Raw genomic sequence first — 8,998 nt, forward strand, 5'->3', positions numbered from 1 at the left:
AAATGTTTTGAGAATGATGAGGGCAATGAATGTACAAATGCGCTTTACACAATTGATATATGTATGGATTGTGATAAGAGTTGTATGAGCCCCTAATAAAATGATTTAAAAAAAATTTAAGACAAAGGTTCTAGTTTTCCTGGGACATTTTTCATGATTAAACAATTTTGGATCATGAGTATTTTCATAATGCTGAATAAAACATTTAAGATTTATTATTCCAATTTATCTTATGTCTTATATCTATATAACAACTTTAAATTATGTCTAATATCTTTGTTTAAAAAAAGCCATTCTATATAAAACTATCTACAGTGTTATATAGACTCTGCATTGGAATTGGACTCTACTGTTCTAAGTGACTTATATTATAATAAGTGATTTGACCTGCGTATCTACTCAGCTGTAAAGGACATATAAATGGGAAGTTTTTAGACCTACAGTACCTTCCCCATAGTTCCCAATGCCAAGGAGTTCTATAAAATAAAATAAAATTTATATATATATTAAAAATTCTCAGGTTAAAAAATGCACTACAGAGAATATGCATGTTCTGCCTAAGGAAGTTTAATGAATTTGAGAACAAGCACTGAGTACAGACAGATACTCCTTTTGGGGTATTTGTTATAAAATATACAGTACATGCAATTTTGACTCTCTAAACTTTCTATTGAAGAGGACTGACACGTGAAAAATAGGATATTGAAGAAATGATGGTTAGTAACATCTGAATCTATGGCATAAGATTGGTGCTGTATCGTCAAACACTTCCTTGGATCACTTGCTCTGTGAAGACAGCAAAACTTTTCCGTTTTTTTAAATCATTTTACTGGCTCACACAACTCTTATCACAATCCAGCCATCCATCTAGTGTGTCAAGCACATTTGTACATTTGTTGCCCTCATCATTCTCAAACCATTTGCTTTCTACTTGAGCCCTTGGTATCAGCTCCTCAGTTTTTCCCCTCCACGTCCCCCTTCATGTACCTTGATAATTTATAAATTATTATTATTTTGTCATGTCTTACACTGTCTGATGTCTCCCTTCACCCACTTTGCTGTTGTCTGTCCCCCAGGGAGGGGGTTATATGTAGATCCTTGTAATCGGTTCCCCCTTTCTACCCCACCTTCCCTCCACCCTCCAGGTATCGTCATTCTCACCACTGGTGCTGAGGGGTTCATCTGTCCTGTATTCCCTGTGTTTCCAGTTCCTGTCTGTACCAGTGTACATCCTCTGGTCTAGCCAGATTTGTAAGGTAGAATTGGGATCATGATAGTGGGGGGTGGGGAGCAAGGGGGAGGAAGCATTTAGGAACTAGAGGAAAGCTGTATGTTTCATCGTTGCTACATTGTACCCTGACTGGCTCCTCTCCTCCCCGTGACCCTTCTGTAAGGAGATGTCCAGTTGCCTACAGATGAGCTTTGTGGCCCCATTCCACACACACCCTTATTCACAATGATATGGTTTTTTGTTCTTTGATGCCTGATACCTGATCTCATTGACACCTCGTGATCACACAGGCTGGGATATTTCTTCCATGTGGACTTTGTAGCTTCTCAGCTAGATGGCCCCTTGTTTACCTTCAAGTCTTTAAGACCCCAGACGCTATATCTTTTGATTGTTGGCCACCATCAATTTTCTTCACCAAATTTGCTTATGTCTTCAGTGATTGTGCCGGGAAGGTGAGCATCATAGAATGCCAGTTTAATAGAACAAAGTGTTCTTGCATTGAGGGAGTGGAGTACTTGACTGGAGGCCCAATGTCCATCTGCTACCTTAATACTAAATCTATAAATATATTCACATCGGTCTATTTCCCCATCATCATATATAAAAATATCTACATATTGTAAATGCACTTTGCCTCCTAGTTCTTTCCTCTATTTCCTTTTAATTTCCTCTTGTCCCACTATCATGCTCAGCCTTCATTTGTGTTTCAGTAATTCTTCTCGGTTATATTGCCCTTGATCAAGCCCTACCAGGCCTCATACACCCTCCTAACCACCTATTTTGGATCACTTGTTGTTCCCTTGTCCCTGGGTTTGTTAATAACACTTCCTTTTCTCCCTCTCCCATGTTCTCCCATTGTCTTTTCATGAAGACAGACAAGCTACCCTATGTAGAGTCCAAGTGGTTAAAAACTAAAACTGCCTGACAACTACCAGGTGATTGGACTACCTTGAAAGGAAATCCTCCATCTTCAGTTATCATGAAAACAACTACATAAAAGATCCCAACCAGACCCATCTAGTTGAGCTGCTTTCAAATTCTTGACCCATGGAAGCTGTGTGATAATAAACTTGTCATTTAAAGCACATTTTGGATACCAAACCAAACTCACTGCTATGGAGTCAATGCTGCCTCTCAGTGACCCCCAGTGAGTTTCCTAGACTGTGTTTACAGAAATGGAAAATCCAGTCTTGCTCCTGCAGAGCGACTGATGGTTTTGAATTGTGACCATGGGGATCACAGCCCAACACATAACTACTATACCAGCAGGCTCCTAAATAGTAAATTGGTTTTTTGAAGTTGCTGTAAATGATCTGATTCCAAGAAATGTGAATGGATGTGTTATTCCTGATACTTGAGTAATGAAATATGCTAATTAAGAAGGAGTTTGTAGAGACTGCATAATATAGAACAATTGCTGGTAGGCTGAACAGGAGGATAATTGGATTCTTTTGCTTCAGCATCTCCAATTGACACAAGCAGAACATCTCTATGTGCCCTTGGTTTTTCCAGACACACAACTTACTGTGTATTGGAAATCATCCTTGTTCCTGCTAGTTAAGAGTAATGTTGGTCTATGATTAGATTATTTCCAAACCAGAAAACACAATGTTACTGAAAGGGAGAAAATCTTTAGTATTCAAATATACCCTGTTTTTTCAGATGAAACTCAAACCACAATTAGTACTTCCATACTTCTGGATCCCTACAGAAAACACTTGTGTTCAGAAAAGAAGTCTAAGAGGTCAAGGAGAATAAATATTCCTTGATTAATATTTATATGTATGCAATTTACTATATTCAGTCTAATTTTTATGCTACTTCAATCAGTTTCTTTAAATATAAACATTGGTAGGTTTTTTTTCCCTAGTATATAATAAGCAGGCAAAAGTGGTATCTAAATATATTGGTTTTAGAAAGGAAGAATATGAAATTTGGTCATTTCAGGAGAGAAACACACTAACCACGATGTCTCAGTTCCTTCGGGAATGTGAAAATACTTTTAATGTTTATGTTTGTATTGGTTATCCATTGTTGGGTTAACAATTTACTACAAAATTTAGCAACTTTAACCAATCATTTATGATATCACAATTTCTGTTAGACATTCGGAAACAACTTGCTGGCTATTTTTGTCCCAAGACCTTTTATGAAGTAATGTTCGCCATGTCAGCTAGAGCTCCCAGGATCTGAGGATTTGACTAGGACTGTTGGCAGGCAGGGTTTCCTTGGTACATTCTTAGGGTTGCTCGAATGTCCTTGCTTTGGACAAGTGATCTAGGAGACAAAGCAAAAAGAAAGCTGCCATACTTGTATGATCTCTTCTTAGAAGTCACATATTTTGATGAGCAAGGTGGAGACCTAAGATATATTAAACCAAACACACATCCATTGAGTGGATTCTGAGTCATACCATCCTTATACAGGTTTCCGAGATCAGAAATCTTTCTAAGAGCAGGTAGTATTATCTTTGTACCCCAACCTGGGGTTAGCAGCCCAACATCTAGGCCCCAGATCCCTAAGGACCCTTTATGTTTGTGTTCAACAGACTAAAAGATTTGTCTCAGTATTTCTAATGAACATGAAACTATTCAGAAGAGGAAGCTACTTAGCCAAATGACCCCATGAGCAGTGAATTAGGTTGTGTCTCATGCCAGTGATCCTCATAAATATTGAGAAACTTATCTCAAGGAAATGGCCCACACAGCTGTACTGTTAAGACAGGCAAGTCCCAGGTCATTGGCTGGAAGCGCTTCCTGACTCACCAAGTTCCACTTTCCTCCAGGTTAGAGACTTCTCCGGATTCACATAAGCTGCAGGGACTGATACACCCCAAATAAACTGGCAATATAGCACACCACTGGCACAAGCACAAGGAACAAATGATAATGAGCCAAAATTAGATCTAGATGGAGTAAACAAGACAGTTTTGCCAGACATGTATATTGAATGCAGACCATTCCCTGAATGAAACTCTCTTTCACCTGACTGGTTGCATAGAGCAGAACGTGTCCCAGTAATGATAACATGATACCAGACTCATCTTGGTGGAGGACTATATCATTATATGACTGAGAAAATACATTGCAACTGTCAAAGTACAGAGAATCCTGACCCAGCCAAGTTAGCACACAACCCTAACGATCACATGATGAAAAATTCTTCCGTTCTCCCTTCAAGACTTTCTTCTTCCTAAACCATTATAAATGCCTCATACTTAGGTTGTTGTTGTTAGGGTCTGTCAAGCCATTTCCAACCCATAGTCAACAAGATACACCAACAAAATGCTACCTGATCTACACCAGCCTCACAATTGTTGTTATGCTTACACTTATTTTTTCAGCCATTGTGTTAATACCGATTGTTGAGGGTCTACTTTTTTCCTGCCTCTCTCTCTAGTTTACCAAGCATGATGCCCTCTTCCACGTCTATCTTGATAATATGTCCAAAGTACTTGCGATGAACTCTCACCATCTTTGCCTCTAAGGAGCATTTTGGCAGTACTTCTTCCAAGACAATATGTTTGTTCTTTTGACAGTCTGTGGTACTTTCAAGAGTCTTCATCAGCATCAGAATTCAAATGCATTGAGTCTTCTTTGGTCTTCCTTATTCTGTGTCCAACTTTCACATGCATATGGGAAAATGTCTGGCATACCTTAATCAGCAAAGGAACATCTTTGCTTTTCAACATTTTAAAGAGGTCTTGTCATAATGTCATTTGATGCTCTAACTATTGCTTCAATGACCATTGATTGTGGATCCAAGTAAGATGATTCCTGAACACATTCATTTTTTTCTCCATTTATCATGAGACTACCTATTGGTCCAGTTGTGAAGGTTTGGGTTTTCTTTACATTGAGTTATCACCTATATTAAAGGCTGCAACCATATTTTCTGCAGCGTGCGCTTCAAGTCCTTCTCACTTTCAGCAAGCACGGTTGTGTCATCTCTAGTTAATAAGCCTTCTTGCAGCCCTGATGCCATTTTTCTTCTTCAGGCAGTTCAGCTTCCCTGACTTTTGCTCCGCATGCAGATTGAACAAGTCTGATGAGAGGACACAACCCTAATGTAAACCCTTCTTGATTTTTAAGCCATGCATTTTGCCCTTGCTGCTTTCTAACGACTGATTCTTGATCATATTCAGGTTCTGCCTGAGCACAATGAAGTGGTCTGGAATTCACACTCTTCTCAAAGCTATCCATAGTTTGTTATGATCAACACAGTTGAATGTCTTTGCATAGTCAATAAAGCATAAGTGAACATCTTTCTGATATTCTTTGTCTTCTGAATATCAAATTACATCTGAATATCAGCAATTATATCCCTCATTCCACATCCTCTTCTGCATCTGGCCTCAATTTCTGGAAGCTCCCTGCCAATGTACTGCTACCATCATTGTTGGGTGAACTTCAGCAAAATTTTACTTGCATATGATAGCAATGGTATTATTCTATAATGTGTGCACTCTATTTGGGTCATCGTTCTTAGGAATGGCTGCAAATAGGGATCTCCTCCACTCGGTTGTCCAGGTAGCTTGCCTTCCAAATTTCTTCCTGTAGTCAAGTGGGTGCTTCCAGTGCTTCATCAGCTCATTCAAACATTTCACTTGCTATTCCATCAATTACCAGAGCCTTGTTTTGGGCTAATGCTGCCAGTACAGCTTGGCCTTTTCCCCTCATTACCACTGGCTCTTGATCATATGCTACTTCTTTAAATGGTCTACCAGTCCTTTTTGATAAATGCTCTGTGTATTCTTTCCATCTTCCCCTGATGTTTCCTGAATCATTCAATATTTTGCCCATAGAAGCTTTCAATTTTGCAACTCAAAGGTTGGGTTTTTTCCCCTCTAGTTCTTTCAGTTTAGAATGTGCTGAGTGTATTCTTGCTTAATTTTTTTGTACTTCTAGGTGTTTGCACATTACATTTTAGTATTTTACATTGTCTTCTCCAGCTACCCTCTGGAACTTTCTGTTCAGCTATTTGACGCTTTTATTCCATTTGCCTTATGTACTATATGAGTAAGAGAAAGTTTCAGAGTTTCTTCTGGCATCCACTTTGAACTTTTCTTTCTTTCTTGTGTCTTTTTATGACCTTTTTCTTTCTTTGCATATGATTATCTTGATGGCATCTCACAGCTCATCGGGTCTCCTCTTATTAGTGTCAATGTGTCAAGTCTGTTCTTGAAATATTCCATACGGGTGGGGTGTACTCAAGGTCAATATTTTGGCTGCCATTTACTTGTTTTAATATCATTTTCTTTTGCTGAAACCTGAACTTACATATGAGCAATTGATGGTTTGTGTCACAACTGACCCTGGCCTGGCTTTAGCTGCTATTATTGATGTCTCTTCCCGCCAATGTAGTTAACTTGATTTCTGTGTATTCCACCTGGAAAAGTCCATGGAGTATCCTTTTATGTTGTTGACAAAAAGGCTTTTGCTATAAAAAGTTGCTGGTCTTGCAAAATTCTATAAGCTTTGTTTCTATCATCAAGGGTATATTTTCCAAATACTGTATTTGTCTCTTTATTTCCAACTTCAACATTTCATTCACCAATAATTATCTAGGAATCTTGATTGCATATATGAAGAATTTCAGAAGAAGACTTGAACACCTAATTGAAGTTTTTAATGTCTTTATTCTAAAGTGTGTCAACATTATAGCATGTCTACAATTACATCCATAGAAGCAGAAGTCTGAAAATTAAATTGAATTTAACTAATCTATGGCAAAAGATCTCCCTAAATTTTTAAAAAGCAAGATGCCACCAATAACCAAGGTGCACCTATTTAAGCATGGTCTTTTGAATTGCTCCATATGCTGTGAAAGCTATAGAAAAATAAATAAGAATCAGTGGATTTGAACTTGAGTATTACTAAAGACAGTTAAATAAACCGTGAACTACAAGAGAATGAGCAAACTAGCCTTAGAAGAAACATCACTATAATGCTCCTTAGAACAGTAAGACATTGGCTCACTTACTTTGATCACATCATTAGGAAAGACCAATCATTAAGAAAAGACATTGTGTTTGGTATGGCAGAGGGTCTGAAAAAATTAGAACTATTCAATGAGATGAGTGGAGGCAATAGCCCAAACCATTATGGAGTGTATCATCAAGTGGTGATTGGCACAGGCCTGGATAAAGTGTCTTCTGTTATGCATAAGGCAGTCATGAGTGGGAACAAACTTGGTGGCAACAAATAACATCAGAGATCAATTTGTTTATGTCTCCTTCTGTCCAGTAACTAGTTGAAAGGTATCAGGCAAAGATAATTTGATGATAAGCTGGCTTCAGTTAAGGAGACACTGTGAAGCTGTTCAGGATGAAGAAGGATTAAGTGGGAGTGAGGAAACTGTCTGGACTTTTAGAACGCTATGCTATCCCTGTGGTCCAGGGAGTCAGCTATGTGATCAACTTGCCTTATTTCTTATCCATAAGTTGCAAGGATGTTTAAGGCTGAAATGTGGATTTTTGACTCTAATGTTGATTGACCACAACTTCAAACCCTTGCCTTTTCTCTTTAGCTAAATCAGCTCAGTACATGTACTATGAACTATCATGGACAACACTTGTTCTTGTCCTTCAAACCAAACCAAACTCATTGCCATCAAGTGGACGGATTCACAGCAAGCTTATAGGGCAGAGTGGCACTGCCCCTATGAATTTCTGAGCCTTTAACTCTTTACAGGGAGAGAAAACTTCATCTGGCTCCCATGAAGTGGCTTATGGGTTTGAACTGCTAGCTCAACTGGTAACCTACTATGGCATCATTGCTCCTTATATAGGTACTTATGTCTACCAAATCTTTGCCCATCTCTAAGGATTTTCTGGATTCTGGTATCTGTTGCTTCCTCCCCAATGATGCATTTTCATAGACCGAGATAAACAGAGTTCTCTCCTGCTCTATTTAGTAGTGGGTAAGCATGCTTGTTGCAGTGATGATTGGAGATAAAAGATGAGAAAGAGATGAATGGTAAAGAGTAACAAAACTTATCTAGACAAGCATATTTCTAGCAGAGTTATACATTACAGTTATTACTTTAAAGTATATACTTTTAGATAACCTTTTCCTATCTAAATATGAATTAGATAGGCCTGGTGATGATGTTGGTTAAATATTGGACTGCCAGCTTCAAGGTCAGTGGTTCAAACTACCAGGCACTCGATGGGGGAAAATGAAGATATCTGCTACCATAAAAATACCATAAGACTATTATAGAAATTACTTAAATGTTTATTAGATATTACTTAAGCCCTCACTCACCCACCCTCACCCAAGGATTTGGACATGATATGTTATGCGACTAGTTCCTACAACAAGTTGACAGGCTAAGGAGACAGAAAATCACCAGTCAGATGAAAGGCAAAATAATGAGACACCATGATAATTTGTAACACTAAGCTTTTCATTAAGGGCTTCCTGGTAGCCTATTGGTTTGTGCACTGGGTTGCAAACCACAAGGTCAGCAATTCAAAACTACCAGCCACTCCACAAGAGAAAGATTAGATTTTTCTACTCCTGGAAAGGTTTATATTTGTTATAGGGCAGTTTTACACTTTTCTATAGGGTCTCTATGAGTCAGAATTGCCTCTATGCCAGTGAGTTTGTTTTTTCGTGGCGTAGTGGGTTTTGCCACAAATTAAGCCATTGAAACCCACCAGCCACTCTGTAGGAGAAAGATTTGTACAAAGATTTCTGCTTGTACAAAGATTTGCAGCCTCAGAAACCCCAGGTAATTGTTGAGTTCTGCCCTGTAGGTCAC

Source organism: Echinops telfairi, unplaced genomic scaffold, assembly GCF_000313985.2.
Source record: "Echinops telfairi isolate 266 unplaced genomic scaffold, ASM31398v2 ScPeMD7_9;HRSCAF=40, whole genome shotgun sequence".
Taxonomy (NCBI): Eukaryota; Metazoa; Chordata; class Mammalia; order Afrosoricida; family Tenrecidae; genus Echinops; species Echinops telfairi.